Source organism: Hippocampus guttulatus, chromosome 1, assembly GCF_054856545.1.
Source record: "Hippocampus guttulatus isolate MCC_2025c chromosome 1, RoL_Hgut_1.0, whole genome shotgun sequence".
NCBI lineage: Eukaryota > Metazoa > Chordata > Actinopteri > Syngnathiformes > Syngnathidae > Hippocampus > Hippocampus guttulatus.
This window is the reverse complement of record NC_141261.1, coordinates 31,513,779-31,533,558: the sequence shown is the minus strand read 5'-3', so window position 1 is coordinate 31,533,558 and position 19,780 is coordinate 31,513,779. Positions and strand designations below refer to the sequence as shown.

The following is a 19,780-nucleotide window of genomic DNA, read 5'->3' as shown; positions in this document are numbered from 1 at the left end:
ATACCCGTAGAGGAGAGGTGGCCAACCAGTCAGAGATTAAGAGCCATTTTCTTTACTGTGTAACTGCAAAGAACCACATCACACACACACACACACACTCACACTCACACTCACACACCACACACATGAGCTGCAGAGGTTACTTACTACCTGGGTCAGCTTGCTAGTATTTGACCGAAGATCGATTTTTGAAGCGCCGACCCTCCCCCGACCGACCCGATTGCGCACGTGCAACCATATACGCACACACGCACGCGTGCACATAAGCAAGCATGCACGCCGAGATGAGCGACAGCCGGAACGTCACCGAACATGTATGGAATCGAAACACAAAGACACACAAAGTTTTTTTCGCCCCTATTTTCTCCTTCCAACGTTGGCGCTCGATTTGGGACCAGTCCGCTGGCTCCGGGTCGATCGTGATTGACCTATTGGACACCCATGCCTTAAAATCTGAGGGAATTCGCTGATTAGCTCAGCGTTTAGCGCTGAACACCGTTGTTTGCGCATGAGCAGTGATTCAGTTGTCATCTGATTGGTTGTCCTGTATGTCAATCATAAGCGCTAAGCACAGTGGTTTGAGCATGAGCAGTGATTCAGTTGTCATCTGATTGGTTGCCCTGTATGTCAATCAAGTAACGGGATTGATGGTAGGCTGACATAGTAAGTTCTGTGTATTGCACGCCGTTGTTTGAATGGCAACGCCACTGCCGAGACGTTTTCGACGCTTGTCATTTGAAACCCCGGAGCCGCATTGAGCCGCGGGTTGGCCACCCCTGCCGTAGAGCTATTCGAAGCATCTAGATGAGATGGCTGTGGAGTTTTTGTTTGTTTAATAGAATTCTAGAGTCTGAGAAAATGCCTGAGGAATGGAAGAGAAGCTTGCTGGTGCCCATTTTTTAAGAACAAAGGCGATTTGCAGAGTTGTGGGAACTAAAGAAGAATCAAGCTGATATGTCACAAGATTACTTTAAGGAAACAGAATGGAGGCGCGACTCAGGACATTTGTGAGCAACAGTATGGGTTTCTGCTTTGGAAGAATATATGCTTTATTTGCCTCAAGGGTGTTGATGGAGAAATAGGGAAGGTCAGAGGGAGATGCACTTGCTCTAGAAAACCTAGGACAGGGTACCCAGAAAGGAACCATGGTAACGCATGAGCAAGTCCGGAATCTGGTATTTTAGAACAGTGCGGGACACGGATGCGGGTAGCAGAACATTGTTGAGGTCCCCTGTAGGTGTGACAGTAGAGTTAAAGGTGGAGGTGGGACTGCATCAGGAGTCAGCTCTAAGCCCCTTCCTCATTAAAATAGTAATGAATAGACTGACAGAGGAGGTCAGACTGACATCCTCATGGACCATGACGTTCGCAGATGACACTTGTGATCTGCAGTCAAAGCAGGGAGCACAGTTTGAAGGAACATGCTGATAAACACTCTATGAAGTCATTTTGATTCCATAATCAGAACATTGAAATGACTTACAGTATTATGCAACTGCTATCCTTAATATGCACATAAATCCGTTGGTTATGATCACCTGAAGCTAAAAACAATATGCACATATTTCATTTGTTTCAGTTGGCTGAGCTCGTTTGTTTTTAACATAAAAAAAAAGGCACTTAATGTTTCTGCCGCAGTACTCTGACCACTTACATAATGCAAACAAAATAATTGTCATATGCAAACCGACATTTTGGACCTAGCGGAGACAGCCGCGGTCACCACCATGCTTTCCCCACTAAGCTTTTGTCCAATTGGTTAGGTCACTGCTTAGTTCAGTGTTCAGTCACCGAAGTTTGGGTTCAAGATCAATAGCCTCAATCAAATAATTTTATGAGACGCAAGATTCGAGTTGCCGCTCGAATTAGTATGTATGAGTGGAGGCACTTGAAAAACTTTCATCCCTTGATTGTGTCCTATATTCTACTAATTTTATTTGCAAAAACACCTTTTTTGATTCTTATTTTGATGGACATGCAGAATAAAGATACTCTGCTTCTGAAGCTGGCCATGCAAATTTTAAACAAGTTTGAATGCATACAATACAATGCCAAGCAGGAACATTACTAATTCCTGGGGTGGAATATAACTTGCTGCCAAACATACATTATGAAAAGTGCAAGCTCTGTCATTTTCTGCAGATAAACGTGTCTGATGAGCGCTGGAGACAATAGAGGCGCATAAATCTCCTTGACATGCTGAGGCTTGGCTTTTAAATAAACCCCCCCCCCCCCCCTCATACTGACACAAACACGAACAGACACGTATGCGCGCACACATGCACGTACGCATGCACTTGCTCATGCACACACCTTTCGTGTGACTGAAGTAAAAATTGGAGAGCGGCACCCGTCAGGTGTGTAGGTTGAATCACATGCACATTCACAAAGCATTGTGCAAAAAAAAAAAAAAAAAAGCAGTAGACACAAGACACCAGAATATTTACAATACAATACAATACATGGTGATTTATATAGCGCTTTCACAACAGCGGCAGCTGTAACAAAGCGCTTAACAAAACAGTTAACATAAAGTAAAATAATAAACACAACACATAACATAAAACACGGACAGTCGTGCAGTCCTAACCACTTTTCCATCACACGCTTTGTTGTTTGAAGCAGTTTGAGATGAAAGAGGAGAGAATCAAAGTGTCCTTTAACCAGTGGATCAGAGACGTCATGCTCAAAATGTGCACACGTCGGCTACAAGCTAAGTTTCAAAGTCAACAAGAAGCTGTAGCATCCATTGATGAAAAAAGAGATTGGTTCACTTCTCCTGTCCCATGGAAATCCATTTCAATTCCAAGCGACGACTCTCGGTTCCAAATACGCATCTGCGCTCCGCGCCAACGCTCCTCTCTCCTCATCCTCAACTTCAGCAGCCATCCATCCAGCCGCACCAACGCCGACATCTCCACTGAACAAAACGGGGTTGTGAAAAATGCTGCCCATTACAGGCGCAAAAAACACAAGCGCCCCAGGTCTGTCCAGCACCGACAGTCAATGGCGCAGACATTCCTCCCAATCCAAATCTGTGCTGGTACAGGCGTGCTGCCGAGAAGGCGCAACCACCAAGCACAGATACTTCTCCTTTGACAAATTTCATGGCCAAAAAACACTAAAACAGTCCATATCAGGTCCACACGATGAAACAACAAACAACATGTGACAAAACAAAAGACAAAAACAACAAAAAAGAACAAAAAAGCAAGGCTCTTGAAGAGCACTTGCCAAAGGCTGCCTACTCAGGCGCCATCTTGGGAAAAAAAACCACATTTGAAACACATGATGCTCAAACCCTTCCTTACCCAGCCGCAATCTTTGGAATGAAATGCATACGAGCATTTGTCGGGGAGCTAGAATTAATCTACATACAACTAAGACGCTAGAACAATTCAGTCCTGCTGCAGTCATCACAAGTTTATTTTAAAAGCTGAGACTTAATTAAACCCAAACAATGCAATAGGTGTGCTGCAGGTGAAAGAGGAAGGGGCTGGGAGATCGTGGGTTTCGCGCTTCATTTGCTCCATGTCATAATTTCTGCCTCCATGTTGTTTAATTCCTACTTTGCTCGATTTTTAAATTTGAATATTCACAAAATACTTTTCAGAAATGTTGAGCTTATTTCATATTTACTTCGCAAAATTGCCACCCATGCTTGCGTAGGCATGACAAAATGGGTTCTCATTAATCAGGGCACCTGGTAACTGATGCATTTGTTGAGTTTTTAACTGTTGTTGACTGTGGGTGTCACAGTGAAGCTTGTGATTAATGCATCTGCATCTCATTCGATTTTGATCTCATCACAAATGCCCACATATTTTACCATTTTTGGTTTTGTTTTTTGTTTCCGGGATTTGCATGGAGGCGTAACTGCCCGCCTCTCATTATCATATTGTCTCTAAATATTCTCATGACTGTGTTTTTTTCTACGCTTCCTGACGAAATCTGAGACTCTCAGGAGCCTGAATCGATTCATATTGTGTTGTGATAAACTGCAGAAAAGACGACGTGGTGTTGGGTCTTCTTCCACCTTATAGAGAAATAAAAGTACCTGTGTCCAAGGAGGGCCATCAAGAAAATGGACAGATCCCCTCCTCAACACTGTCCACAGTTTCCCTTCCGAGAACTCTCACCTGCACACGTTGATATGAAATAGGCTGATGTGTGGCATTAAAGAAGAGCATTTCACGTATTTGAGGATATGACCAAAAGAAAACAAAAGAAAACAACAAAGTTACCTTTCTCTTCCAAAACACCCCCTCCAAGCAATTCCAAACTCTGCATGACAATACAGCAGTTCACAATCAATATTTATCAAGAGAAAAACTATATAAATCACATTGTACTCACAAAGATGTTCATGTAGAGGCAGGAGCAGGTCTGTTTTTGGAAGCTAACGGTTGCATTATACATATGTAACAGGGCGACCTGCCTCCAGTCAGGTCTCTGTGACGGATTCTCATCACGCAGGCGCAACTAGTTGCTGATTACACTCTCCTCGTCCCTATTAAGCTTGGTGCTCACCTCTCTCTCACTATTGCACTGGCTTGTCTGGAGAAGGCACCCTCCTTCTTGCCTCACAGCTAAGGAACTAGGACCACAACACCTCATCTGCAACAATGTACCCTGGCTGACTTTTTATCTCCTGCTGCTATGCTCTCCCATAGCCCTTGACAGTTGAGGTGAAACACAGTATTTTTAATATATGGTCATAGTGTGGAGGCTAACTGTTTTATTTTACAGCAAATAGTCCCAGTGCTTCGGTCTCACAATGCAGAGGTGCACAGCTCAGGCCTTCCTGTGTGGAGTTTGCATGCTCTCGCCTTACCCCCGTGGGTTTTCTCCGGTTTCCTCCCACATTACAAAAACATGCATGGCAGGTTAATGGAACACTCTAAATTGTCCCTTTGTGTGAGCTCAAATGGTTGTTCGTCAATGTGTGCCCTGCGATTGGCTGGCAACCAATTCAGGGTGTACCCCACCTGGAGCCTGGGATAGGCTCCAGCATGCCCCTGCGACCCTTTTTTTCAGAAAATGGATGGATGTATCCGCTGCCCTTGTCAGAGAAATCTCTTTTATTTTGTAGTCCATTGTTCCAGAATTCTCTTTTTTTTAGTTTGTAGTCAATCCTTTTACTATACCAATTGCTTTTTTGGTTTCTCATCTAATAGCTGGAAGCGTCCAATCACTCTCTGTGGACGGATTGTTGGAGGGGTGTCCCCCCCCCCCCCCCCACCACTCATTGCATGCTATTTTGTGTGGTTTGTAGCATGCACTTAACCCGATTAGTGATTAATGAGTGAAGTTTGACAAGGTGTTCCAACTCTTCAGTACAACGCTTATCGGCTACTAACCTTGCTCCTTCAGAAGAAGAAACAGGGGCGCATGACAGAAAATGTCAAGAGTTTGGAAACATATCATGCAAACAGCAATGTGCTTCCTGCAAAGGACAACTGGCTTACAACTGCACATCTACGCTAAAGCAAATATCATTGGCTAATTTTAAACAGTCGACCAACACTATTTAGAACGAACAACAGTTGAGAGGGAGGATGGAAACAACCACCGGTGTTCTTGAATCGCTTTATTGAACAAGCAGTAATATCACAAATCTATTCTTTCTTGGCCACCCTGCTGACTCTACTCACATAGTGATTAACTCGCCCAGGTTAGCCACTAACAGCCGACAAACTGTTATACGTCACTCAACAGGCCAGGCCCGCCTTTTAAAGGTACACACAATCAAGGTCATAGAGACAACTGAACGTATGGTGAGCCCCAAACTGACAGAAATACAAAGCCATACTGGCCCCTCATGTGCATATATGTTGATATTTATTTGCATGAAGCTTTATAAATAAATAGAATCAATATTTAGTCACTGTTTTGCAGATTTCGTCTGAGGCGGTGTAGAACTTAACGTCCATGATCAACAAGGGGTTAATGTACAGCAGTTTGATAGGTGGACACGAGGAATGGGATGTTACTCAGTTTTACTGAGCTCCATATGGTAAGGTCTGCACGAGAGAATCTGCCCTTATGGACTGTGTTTTTTTGTTGTTGTTTGTTTGTTTGTTTTTTATTTTATTTTATTTTTTTCATTTTTGTACCGGGCTGTTTGTGTGCCTGTTTTGCATTCAACTTCTCATAATTTTAACTACCGTATTTTCACGACCATTCGACGCACCGTATGGTTGGGCGCAGTCTCATTAATGGGTGCTATTTCTGTATTTTACACATAGACAAAACGCACTGTATTATTGGGCGCAATTTTAAAGTGGTAAAACATACGCCAGCTTAAACATACGGCATGCATGCGCGCACGCTAAAAACACGTTAGCTTGTAGCATGCCAAGACATACAGATACAAGCTAAAACACGTTTTTAAAAAGGCAACGGAAAACTGAGTTCCTTTGTATTTTATTTAGCCATCGTACAATGTACTCACGTTTTTCGATCAATCATCACCCAGAAATCCATCAAAGTCCTCATCCTCTGTATCAGAATTGAACAATTGTGCAAGTACCGGTAATCCATCAAAAACGCCGTGTTCCCTCTTGTTGTCAGTCACTCTCATTGCCATGTGGCTCCACAGAAATGATGCCGGCTTTGCCAAAAACTCGAACAACAGTGCAAGCAGACACGTTCGTCCAAGCAGCCACAATCCATTCGCAAATTGTGGCGTAACTCGCCCGGCGCTGCCTCTCACTCTTTGTAAAGTTGTGTTTGCCATCGATCATTCATTGTTCCCATGCCGTTCGCAACTTTACTTTGAACGCCCGGTTGATGCCGATGTCCAGCGGTTGGAGTTCTTTAGTCAAGGCTCCGGGAATAACGGCAAGCTCAGACTTCATTTGCTTGACTTGGTTTTTCACCGCTGCTGTGAGATGGGCACTCATGCCAAAAGCATAACCGATGGCTTGAAGTTTGAACTGAGCTTCGTAGGCGTGTCTCTTTGTAGAATTTATTTTCGGGGGTTCTTAGAAACCAAAACCGAAGTTGTTTTGCAACAATGCACATAGCCACACTCTATACAGGTGTTGGTACCTGTTTGTAGCGTACCTTTAGCGTCCACTTACACGCCCACCCTTCACTCATTGGCGGACTGCTTCCCCGCATGCCTGTCACTCACGTCTGCCTTTTCGCTCTCTTTCTCTCCATATATGTATATATACACGCCCACCCTTCACTGATTGGCCGACTTCTTTGCCGCATGCCTGTCCAGTCACTTCCGCCTTTTCTCTATATAAACAGCGTGTCGGCTGTCAGTCAGGTTTTGGAACTCAGCACATAGACAAGACGCTCCGCATCATAAGGCGTCCTGTCCATTTTGGAGAAAATTTGAGACTTTTAATGGCGCCTTATAGTCGTGAAAATACGGTATCTGGCTTCAAGGTACCGCCCACAGATTTGGTAAAACGTAAAACCAACAGCACAAATGGTGTATTTGAGAAATGAAAGTTGGTTTTGTTTTTTTTTTCATTGTGGGTTTATTTTCACGCAAGAGTGACAGCTGCTGCAGAGTGGGGTGCAGGCAGGACCAATTGACACAGGCCACAATATGTTTTGCATCCCTGATTTCGTGACACCCATCACAAACTTACATGCAAAATGCAGCTGGTCAGTAGGGTTTATTAATGTTGTAAAGATGGTAGAAGGCACCAAACAGTAAAACTAAGATCAAATCTGAGTCAAATGCCAAAGAATACAAGTGAGTTTTGAGGTGGGTTCTAAAGATGGGCAGCGAGGGGGCTTGCCAAATGTTCAGTGGGAGGTCATTCCAGAGAGAGGGACCAGCAACGGAAAAGGCTCGATCCCCTCTGAGCCTCCGTTTAGTTCTTGGTACTTCTAATAATGTCTGGTCCGCAGACCTGAGGCGCCGGGCAGGTGTCTAGGGGCGGATGAGCTCAGAGAGGTAAGGTGGCGCGAGATTATTCAGAGATTTGAAAACAAATAAGAGGATCTTGAAAATAACTCTAAAATGTATAGGGAGCCAGTGAAGGGATGGCAGAGTAGGAGTTATGTGCTCCCTCTTACGAGTACCAGTCAATAGGCGAGCAGCAGCATTCTGGACCAGCTGGAGACGCTTAATGGAGGATTGGCTGACTCCAAAGTAAAGTGCATTGCAGTAATTGACGAAGTAATGTAAAGTAATGTGACGAAGGCATGAATTACTGTATCAAGGTGCTCATGAGAAAGGAGAGGTTTTACTTTAGCCAGCTGCCAAAGATGAAAGAAGCTGGATTGAACAATGACAACAAGTTTATTTCAACAAATATTATGACACTGACAATATAACAGCACAGTATAGTGTCATGCCATATGTTATTCTATGACGGATTAAGTTGTGCATGAATGGACATAATAACCTGCCAGTGAAGCTTCACTTTGTGCTTCTGATACTGTATTCATTGATTAAAACTAGCAGCGATATTGAGACTCAAGTCGTTAGCTTTCGGCTAACTTTGGAGTTGTCCGCTATCTTAAACAGCCCATGAGTGAGGAGCAATGCATTACGACATTGGCAGAAGCAGCCTGATGTCAAACAGAAATCGCAACTATCCACCGAGTATTTTTGCTCAGTTTCAGTCTGTTTGAACAGTGAGACCCATTTTTTTAAATGTACATCTATTACATCTATGGATATAGGCATTAAAATGGAATTGGGCACTCGGACTTGCTGTGCAAATCCAGCTTTACTGACACAGCACTCGCTTCACTCACTGACAGGAAAGTGGGTAAGGTGGGTTCCTTTTGGGAATTGTTAATGCTTTATTTGCTGCGTCGCTGAATTGGTCTCATTAGTTTCATCATTGTCTGTCCCTCCTGCCATAAATACTCCTCATGTCAGTCAACCACCTCCTTCCCTGCTCATCTGTTTGAAGTTAGTTTCAATGCATTTTGTTTCACTTGAATTTCTGCTCGTGTGTCATTCTTTGTAACAAGGCCCCAGTACTGCAATGATTTTGTTCCTCCACATGAACCTTGTCACTTTTCTTTTGTTTTCCTTTTGAAGAAGAACAAACCCAACATCTCTCTGTCATTCTGTTTTAATATTCCTGGTTGCAAATATTGCGAGATTCTCGTGGTCTTTTCACGATGAGGAATTCTAGTGTGAGTGATTCAGGCCTGATCATTTGAAGGACGCCAAGGATTACCCAAACCGCATAGCAAGCTTTTGTTTCCTGCTGGCTTTTTGCAAGGCTGAGAATCAAATAAATGAATCAAATGTTATGAATGGAAATGTGGCTTATTACAAATACCGCTTTAAAAGCAGTAAGTAGTCATACAGAGAATGCATCTATCGATCAATTAAAGATCTAGTGAGATAATTGGAAAATGACCCTCCAAATTGTAATAGAAGTAAAATGGGTGGTGGTCAAAGAGGGCCCACTCCATGACTGTGAATACCTCGGAGTTGCAGTTGTGCTGCCTCTTACTGTTTTCAGCAGTGTTGAGACAAGTAATCTTTTATAATAACTGCAAAGCTGCAAATAGATTTATGATTGCCGAGTTTTAGTACTGTTTGCCAATGATGCAAAAAAAAAAAAAACTGCTGTCGTGACAAAGTTGCAAACATTGGCTGTCCGATCCAGATTTGACAAACGGTAAACTGTAGCCTTGTCCTCCTTATGGCCTGAAGAAGGTATCTTAGTGCTGCTTCAGCAACGCGCTGATTTGCATTCATGGCAGAGAGCATTGTGCAAGGACTCCTGTTCCTGTCCATGCAGCTGGATCCAAAGCTCCATGATCAGAGATTTACTCATTCCTTGATTTTACTGTGTCAATTAAATGCTGACATTATGGTACAAATGCAAAGTGCAAAATTAGAAGCCAGGAAAAGCCAATAAAATTGTCTTTGGTGGATAAATCAGTAAGCTACAGCAGGAACATGAGCAGGTAACCTTTTGCAGATCATTAGAATATTTGCTATCCCATAAGCTTTACTGTGCCCTCCCGAATGATTTGCTAATTTTCAATTCCAAAAGAAATTACAGTACATTGGCTGCTGACCTATTGCCTGTAATGTTGCTTGTTAGAAATCAGGCATTGTTTCTTTTTTTCTTTCATTCCTACCTTGCATTTCATTAATCCCAACACGCGTTGGCGCAACCATTTCATCTCTCGATCTATCTCAGCTCAACCAGTCAAGGCAAATGGCTGCCTCACAACAAGATATCTTAAGGTAAACCAGCATAACATTAGCCTTGTGTCGATCCGGGCAACAAGGATGCCTCAAATGCACGACACAAAGTCTGGCATGTCAAAATTTATGCTTGTTTGTTTTTTCCGCATAGTGTGACATGCCTTATATGGCCCCACAATTTGGTCCGAGACCCTGACCAATAGTGTCATGGAGCTAAACACCACTCCTTTACCAGCGTATTTAAGCTCCCTTTTCTGCTCAAAATATCAGGTGCGCACTCCCCGCCTCGTCATTCACCGGGAGCATAGCGACCGTCATGAGCAACAAAAAAAGTGAGCTCTGAATTTGTTGTCACTATCGGAACCGCTTGTGCGCCAGTGTGTTCGGCGACGCTCCTGCCATTTCGGTTTTTTTTTACTTTTCGCAATGCTTGTTGCCTCCCTAACAGCGTCTCGGTTGGTTTATGATCGCCGATCGTTGTTATTGATTCAACAACACGTCGGAGATTCGGCCGTGTTTTGGCAAGACGGTGGTGAAAAGACGCTACCTCCGTTCTTGGCTAACCTGCCGGCTAATCTCTTCCGCGTTCGCTCGCCCCCTTCACAGAAGCGCCGCCGCCGCGGCAAACGTAGCGGTCAGCTCGTGAAGCTAAAACGGGATCTGAGACACACTTCGATCGCTCCGGTATGGTGTGCCCTCGACCCCGTCGCCTCGTGCTTGCTAACAGTCGTTGGCTCTCCCATCGCGCCACGGCATTTCTACCCTCCACACCTTTCTCGGGGAGGAATCCAGCGAAAGAATTTGAGGGAATTCCCCCGGGCTCGGCGATCGGAAGAGGCAATCCCTCCCGTTGCTACTCCCACAAGGATCGCGTTGTTAAACGCCCGGTCGCTGACGAACAAGACCCATATTCTGAGGGAGTATTTCCTTTCCAATGACTTGGATTTCCTGTGTCTGACGGAGACTTGGGCAGGTACTGGTGAGTACAACGCTTTGCTTGAATTGTTGCCACCTGACTGTGGTTTCCTCGATACCCCGAGGACATCAGGCCGTGGTGGAGGAACGGTGAGCATCTTAAAGTACAATTTCAAATGTAAACGGTGCACATTCACCACATCGGCCACCAGCTTTGAAGCAACCTTCTTTGAAGTCGGTCGTGTTTTCCCGGTGCTCTGTGCTGTCATTTACCGTCCTCCTAAATACAACAAATACTTTTTAAGTGACTTTTCAACCTTTCTTGCGGAAATCAGGCTGAGATATGATCATATCCTCCTAATGGGGGATTTTAATATCCATGTGTGCTGTCCGGAAAAAACGCTAGCAAAGGACTTCTTAAGACTTATCGACTCTTTTAATTTCGTGCAGTATGTGACCAGCCCGACACATGAACAAGGTCATATTTTAGACCTTGTCCTTGCTTATGATCTACCGGTGTCAAATCTGGAAGTCCTTGAAAATGGGATTTCTGATCACATGGCAGTTTTATTTGACGTAGTCTTATCCCATGCTGCTGTGAAATCTGCCGCTCCTAGTTTTAAACGCCAAATTTTTAACCCTCGCACTGCTAGTCGTTTCTCTGATGCCTTTAATAACCTTTGCGTACCCTCGTCTAACACAGAGGAACTCACCTCTTGGTTCAACTCATCATGCCGTGCCATCCTGGATTTGGTGGCTCCTTCAAAAACTGTGCTCCCAAAACCTAAACCCAAGCCATGGTTTAACGACATTACCCGCGCAGCTAGGCAGGGGTGTCGCAAAGCCGAACGCAAGTGGAAAAATGACAAATTGCATGTCTCTTATCAAATTTGGAAAGACTGCTGGCGTAACTACCAGCTCACAGTAAAAGAGGCCAAAAGAGAATATCTGTCGGACCTTATTCAAGCTAACCGTCACAACCCACGCGCACTATTTAAAACGATAGATTCTGTACTCAAACCCCCTCTGCCTACTTGCTCGGATTCTTCACCCGAGATGTGCAACAGATTCCTTCAGTTTTTCATTGATAAGGTCTCTACAGCTAGGACTCCGGTCTCAAATACCGCATCTGACCCCTCTGTCCATGTTCCATGTTCAGCTGTGCTAAATTCTTTTGAAACTGTGTCCTTGGCGCTTTTGGAGGATGTAGTTCGCCAGACGAAGCCATCTGGCTCCCCTTGCGACTCTCTTCCCCCGCACTTCTTTCAGGAGGTTCTCCCGAGTGTTGGCGCATCAGTCTTGGATATCATCAACAGCAGCCTCTCTTCTGGTGTAGTTCCCCAACAGTTTAAACATGCTGTGGTCCAACCCTTGATCAAGAAACCTGGTCTTGATCCAGATGTGCTGTCAAGTTTCAGGCCCATTTCCAAACTGCCTTTCATTTCCAAAATTCTGGAAAAAGTGGTGCACATGCAGTTGAAAATTTTCTTGGATGAACATAACATCTTGGAGGTCTTCCAGTCAGGTTTCAAGACGATGCATAGCACGGAGTCAGCCCTGTTACGCGTTTCTAATGACATCCTCCTGGCAAATGACTCTGGAGACCACGTGTGTCTAGTTTTATTGGACTTAACTGCAGCATTTGATACAGTGGATCACAGTATTCTGCTGACTCGTTTGCAGCACTTGGTGGGCATTGGCGGCAGTGCTCTTGAGTGGTTTAGGTCCTATTTAGCTGACAGAACCTTCTGTGTCAGCCTTGGCTGCTCTGAGTCACGCACTGCTCCCCTGTCATGTGGTGTTCCACAGGGCTCAATTCTGGGGCCTCTGCTGTTCTCGCTGTATCTGCTCCCATTGGGTTCCATCTTAAGGAAACATGGTATTCCCTTCCACTGCTATGCAGATGACTGCCAGATCGATGTCCCACTGAGCAAGAAAGACGCCTTCTCATTAAGGCCACTCCTATCCTGTCTGGAAGAAATCAAAACCTGGATGGCACAAAATTTCTTGAGATTCAATGAAAAGAAGACAGAGGTGATATTGTTTGGTCCCAGTGGCCCTTGTACATTCCATCCTGTAGACTTGGGCCCCCTGTCTCCTTATCTTAAGTCAACAGTCTCAAACTTGGGCCTTAAACTGGACAGTGATTTCAAACTCGATCGGCAAATTGGTGCCGTTGTTAAATCCAGCTTCTTTCACCTTAGACAGCTGGCCAAAATAAAACCTCTCCTCTCACATGAACACTTTGAGACAGTAATTCATGCCTTTGTCACATCCCGGCTCGATTACTGCAATGCCCTTTACTTTGGAGTCAGCCAGTCCTCCATTAAGCGCCTTCAGCTGGTCCAGAATGCCGCTGCTCGCCTCTTGACTGGTACTCGTAAGAGGGAGCACATAACTCCTACTCTGGCATCCCTTCACTGGCTCCCCATTCATTTTAGAGTTATTTTCAAGATCCTCTTATTTGTTTTCAAATCTCTGAATAATCTCGCGCCACCTTACCTCTCTGAGCTCATCCGCCCCTACACACCTGCCCGGCGCCTCAGGTCTGTGGACCAGACTTTATTAGAAGTACCAAGAACTAAACTGAGGCTCAGAGGGGATCGAGCCTTTTCTGTTGCTGGTCCCTCTCTCTGGAATGACCTCCCACTGAACATTCGGCAAGCCTCCTCGCTGCCCATCTTCAAAACCCTCCTCAAAACTCACTTGTATTTTTTGGCATTCGACTCAGCATGACTTAGATTTGTTCTTGGTTTTACTGTTTGGTGCTTTCTACCGCCTTTATTACCGATTTGTCTTACTGTTTATTGTGCATGTTAAATTGCTCCATGTACAGCACTTTGTATGCAGCGATGGCTGTTTGAAAGTGCTCTATAAATACTGTTGACTTGACTTGACTTGTTTATTACCAACTCCAAGTGCGTATATTTTGTCGGGTTTTTGTGAAGTCAAATTAAGGAAATATTCTTCTTGAGGTGTCTTTTTTTTTAAACACTCAAACTCCTCGTTGTTTAAATAATATTTATCTCATTCCTTGTCAGCTATTTTAAACTTATAGATGGACAGCCATGAACCAATTGTAGCACAGCATGCCACTTTCTAAAATGCTCGCTACCTTTCTTATGCGGCGAAACAGCAGGCCAGGTGAAAAAAAAGAATACAAAGGCAATTCAGCTAGGATTCAGGAAGGAGATTTTCCAGTTTTCTTTATTTTCAGGAGTGACAGTTGACCAGTTTTGAGTAGCCCACGTGTAGCACTCCTCTCCAAGTTGTCCGGCCGCAGTGACTTCCTCATTCCTCTTATAAAGGGAGTTCACTTGAGCTTCAGGCCAATCAGGTCCAAGCAACAATTGGCCCTTCCCAGGTGGTTGCAATTACCTCATCTGAAATAATTAGCATTCTACAAAGTGCATTCAGTACAACAGTTTTGGATGGAAAGAAATGTGCACCTTTCTTCCATCCAAAATCCACAGAAAAACAGAAATTTTAACATATGTCTTTCGTCATCATGACATCCTTATTAAAATGATTAGCCCCTCAGCAAGCTGTGTCATGGGCTGAAACGATCATGACCAATTGAATCAAGTGTTTGGAGTAGTGAGTGATCTAAAACAATCAAGACATGGCTTTTGAGGAACCGAAGTTCCCTACCCCTGCCCCACGGTCTCAGAGAGACAACGTCAAGATTCCAAAAGTGGTATCACGATTCCCTGCTTGTCATATCAGCAGACAAAAAGCCAAATTCACATACTGAGTTGCAGGCATCAAAATACAATTACATTGATACTGAAATCGAGGACTGGCCAGTTTGTCCCTGTTTAGTTGATATTTACCGGAAATTCCGGGCTACAGACTGCACCTGATTAAGAGCCGCATGCTCAGATTTATGAAGAAAAATCAAAATTTTAATTATATGCGCCGCACCGTACAATAAACCGCTGGCCAATGAGTAGGCGGGTGTTCGCCTCTGCGTCCCTGCCGTCGTGGAGCGCCTCCGGGTGAGGCGACTGACGCGGTCCCCCACTGAACCCCCGCAGAAAAAAAATGCAAAATTTCTTCAGGTTAAAATAATCGCCATATTTTTATGAGCATGATAAATGCATTTGCACAACGAAATTACGCTGAAACACATAATAAGAGGCCAGACAAAGAGAGATCTTGACATTCTTACATTGATCTTACATTTGCGTAATTACGAGGAGAAATACTGCAGCCCACTCGGCTTAAAATAGAATAATGCAAATCATATAAATGGGAAAAGATATATGAAATTATTTCTATAGTCAGCCGCTGAAAAATGATCATCGTTGGCAGCTTCAGGCCCGATGCTGCGCGGCTCAAAACACAGGTAAAATGTGTTCTCTCGTGGCCGCTTGCTTTCAGTATGACGGGGGGGGGGGGGGGGGTCACCTTTTTTAATTACAGTCCGAGTGAGAGGCAAATCAAATGTCAGAGGGTCTTCGTCCATATTTATTATTTCATCTGGGCTGATGGAATTCTCCACTATCTTTGTTTGTGTGAATGTGCGGAACAAAGTTTGTCCTCGTAATTCGGAGGGAGCTGCTGACACAACGTTGTGCATGCCCAAATAGACAGGCTTTTCCGTTTCATGAATCTATAACACCACGACGGCCCACCTTTAAAACCTTTGGTTGTCTTTTTACACTGGCTCAGTTCTTCTTGCCGGAGCCTCCACCTTCGCACCATCGACTCGTCTTTGCCAAGATTATGGGCAGCAGCTCGATTTCCTTCTTTAACTGCCAGAGTGATGGCTTTTAGTTTAAAAGCTGCATCTTATGCTTTTCGTCTGGTATTCTCCATGTTGTTCAGGGTTAGAAGAAAGACTGAAATAAGGAAGTTGTGATTACCGGTAATCATACAATTTCATTGGACCCCTGTGTACTACTCATTCATTTTATTGGTCGACTTTTATTGGCCGACATTTTATTGGCCGGGTAACACACAAAATTGTTTCATTTAAGGCATAGACAGATATGAGGTTTGTTTTCTTGGAACGCATAACATTGTATTTGCAAACGCACAAATAAATCCTGTGATATTGAACAAAAGTGTGCTATTGTTCTACGGTTTGACATTTTGCGGTCAGGACCTTAAAAATCCATTGCAGTCAGAGCCTTTCAAATTTTAATTGAAGAGCTGTGTTCTAGAAAATACTTCATATGACAGTAATCCCGAAGTTTTGTAACATTTGTTTGGGAAGACTCATCGACGTTGAGCACTGTACATATTCATTTTTACTGCAACGTATTTGTCAAACTTGTTTTCACAGCATCCAGATCTCACCTCAAGTGATGAATAATAGGAGTAGCCAGCTGACCCACCCCTTTGGTTCATGACTGGCGAGGCAAAGTAGAGTTCAGAAAAACTCCTAATGCGCCCTCTGACAGGTGCCTCCACCTCAGCTAATGGTGACAGAGGAACTTCCCACACAATCAGCCACTGCATCAGTCTCCCAAGGAGAGTGCCAAGATGGCTGCCTGGGTGGGGGTTGGGCTTGTTGCAGAGCATGCAAGGGATTCAGAGAGAATGTGAGTGAAGGAACCTGGAGGCAGCGCAGAAAGCCACTTGACATTTGCCTGGCAAAGCGTGCCAAGGTGTGTGAAACGTGACGTTTACACAGCTTCTGCTGTCAAATAAGGGGATGACCTGCCCCCCCTTACATCACCACACCATGACAGCTTGTGGTCTTACTGGGAAAAAAAAACCCACCCTTTGTACGCTATCACCTTATAAGATGTGATATTATAACAGATTCAAATATATCTTGTGAATTTGTTTTTATATTATTTTGTTACTTCTGATACATGCTTTATTTTGTATTCTTTCAACGACAGCGACTGTCAACACAAGAATTATTTGTTCAAGTAACAATGTTTCTGCAGCATTACCCGCAGTGCATTGAACCTGCCAGTCTAATTCCTAATTTGATTGTTTCCCCAAAAAGTTGGTGAACTATGAAAGAAATAGGCCATGATTAATAAGACATGTTTTTTTTCCAGACACACCATCGCAAAATTTGAACACTTCATGCAAAATGAACTGCTTAAGTCATTTACACCCTTTGACGTATAAATACGTCAATTAGCGCATAGCCGTTCCCTCCCCATGACGTATTAATACGTCAATCACGTGTTTTCATGGGGGAGGGTGCAAGAGAGTCCGATGCAACTTCTCACCACAGGATTAGGCTTGACGGCAATGTTAAATAGCAAAAAAATGGCCATCGGGTGGCAGTGGTGCAAAAATCAACCAGGATCACGCCACAGAAGTAGTGGAAAGGGCGTACAGTGAAGGAGGGGCGTATGTGGATAGTGGATTGGAACATTAGCAACGATGGAGAAAAGGAAATAACTAACTAAAAATGTTTTTTTTTTCGGTATAAAAGCGTCCTCGAAACAAAACAACAAAGGAGATGATGTTTGTGTGGAAGAGAAAATGACGCTTCGGTCACTAATCGAAAGCGGCACCCGTCAAACGAACGTCGGCCTGCACAAACATGGCGTGCTACACGCGGCCCGCATAGCTCACGCCGAGTTTCGAGTTCATCTGATGAAGATGAACTTGCTCCACGTCAGCGGTCATCGCTTGGCAGAGCATTTTGTGCCTCCCGATGCCCCACATCGCCCACAAATCGTCTCCCTGGCGACTTCCAGCGATGACGGCAAAGAGGCTGCATTGCTTCGCATGGCCGACGCCGGGCACACGTCAGCGATTCGTTGGAATCGTCTCGTAGACGAGGGCGAAAACGATGAATTGGAGAGCGATTTGGATCCCGATATGTCGGACGAATATGTGCCTTCGGACATAACGGAAAGCAGCTGAGAGTCCTCGCCAGAGCCGCTGGAACGAGGAGGTAACTGCTGACTAGCTTGCAAGTTCCCATTCAAAACTTCATCACTTCTTATGCCTCCTCAGTCACTTTTATGTACCGCTACATTCCCCGCTATACTATGAAGTTGCCAGTAACACTAATCATTTATGTACGGTTGATGCGTCTCGTAGATGTGGATGAAAATATGCGCTGACTTGCATGAAAGAAAAAAAACAGGACGCATTTGGTCCGCTCAGCTCTGCTAAAACCACTAGTGTTAAATTCATATTCCATTTCATTTCAAATTGGATGCTGAGCAACGTGGAATGAATGGTGTAAATAGCAGTGTGCGAGCATGTATGTGTGTGTGTGAGAGATGTTGAAATGTAAGTGGAAAGCAACAATAAAAAAAAATAGAAAAATAAAAGTGTGGTAATTGTACATACTTCTATACATTACAGATTGTCCAACCAGAAGCCAAAAGATGACGACTCCTCGCTTTGGTGGTGGAAAGAAAGGTAAATACAATTATTGTACCTCACTCTGTAGCAAGATATATTTGCAACTTTTTATGTTTCTATTATTTCTAGGTCGTGCATCTGGACGTGGTGGGATGAATCGATGGTGACAAACTGGATGGAAGCCAAAAACCATCTTCTCCACAGCTGCACTTTTGTTCATAGTTCAATAGTTTTGTTGTGTGCAAATAAATTATTTTGCTACAAAAACATTATTTGTAATGTTCTTTTGTAGTAGGAACACATTATTGAGGTAGTTGAGCTGCCACAAAAGCAAAAAATAGTGTAAAACTTGAAATGATGCTTGAAATGCATGCTTTTACAAAAAGCTCATTTTCTCTGGATTTCTGCAGAAAATCGGCCTTTTCCATAAAACTTAGCAGTTTTCTAATGCTGATTGCCAACGAACGGAGAAAGATGGAAACAAACTTTTTTTCTGCTGAAAGAAGAGAGTCTCACCTTTCTTTTGACAGGTCGCATGTATATATAGCCATAGAACAGAAAATTCTGTGGGCCTTGCAAATCAGTCAAAATTCAGTAAAATGTGAGGGATTGAGGGGGTTGCTCCAGTGAAAAGGGGTGGTATTCAATGAGTTAAAGGCAGAGGAAAAGAACTCAAAGGTGCAAAATTTGGATTTAATGATCAATGCGCCTGACAAATAAATCAAATACGGAAAGTCATTTTCAAAATGGTGACGTAGAATGTTTTTGCCATTCGTTTAAAAAAAAAAGTAATGCACCATCTTAAGTTAAAGGCTCATTCATGTTTCCTACAAGAAACTCATATAATAAACTCAAAATGACATTTTCTTAAGAGTAAATACAATCCAATGTTTTCATCAACTTATAATATCAAAGAAGAGTCTCAATATCAAAGAGGTGTCTCAATAATGTAGCTAAGCATCCCACGTAGCTCTATTGATCCAAAAGGTTGATTTATCAGCATCAATGTAATTCTCAATCACTGTACCTTTACCCACGCCCGTGTTTGTGGACCAAACAAGGACGATCTGACCGTTTTTCATAGTTTCTTCCCCTTAATGTGTGATGCAACAAACATTATTTTGACCACTAACTACAATACTATTTCTAACCCTGCAATAGATCGCTCCAATATATAAAGTAATCTCAGGAATCAGCACTCTACGGACATAATAAAACAGTATATGGAAGATTATAGTTTGTGTGATGGAGAAAAAGATTACAGGACTCATATGTCCTGTCCAGTCTTTCTCCAGAGTTTACTTTTTTTAATTTACCATATTTTCCGCACTATAAGGCGCACTGAATTATGAGGCGCACCCTCAATTAATGCCCTATTTTGTCATTTTTGCACTGGACTATAAGGCGCAATCTACAATG

At 43.6% G+C, this 19,780-nt stretch overlaps 1 long non-coding RNA gene across 1 annotated transcript; it reads left to right on the top strand.

Annotated features, from left to right (window-relative positions):
- Positions 1–17,834: 17,834 nt before the first annotated feature.
- LOC147211353 (uncharacterized) lies at positions 17,835–18,630 on the top strand. The gene is made up of 3 exons (XR_015100502.1): positions 17,835–17,942; positions 18,362–18,418; positions 18,491–18,630. It is a non-coding gene; the product is annotated as an uncharacterized LOC147211353 (long non-coding RNA).
- The last annotated feature ends 1,150 nt before the right edge of the window (positions 18,631–19,780 follow it).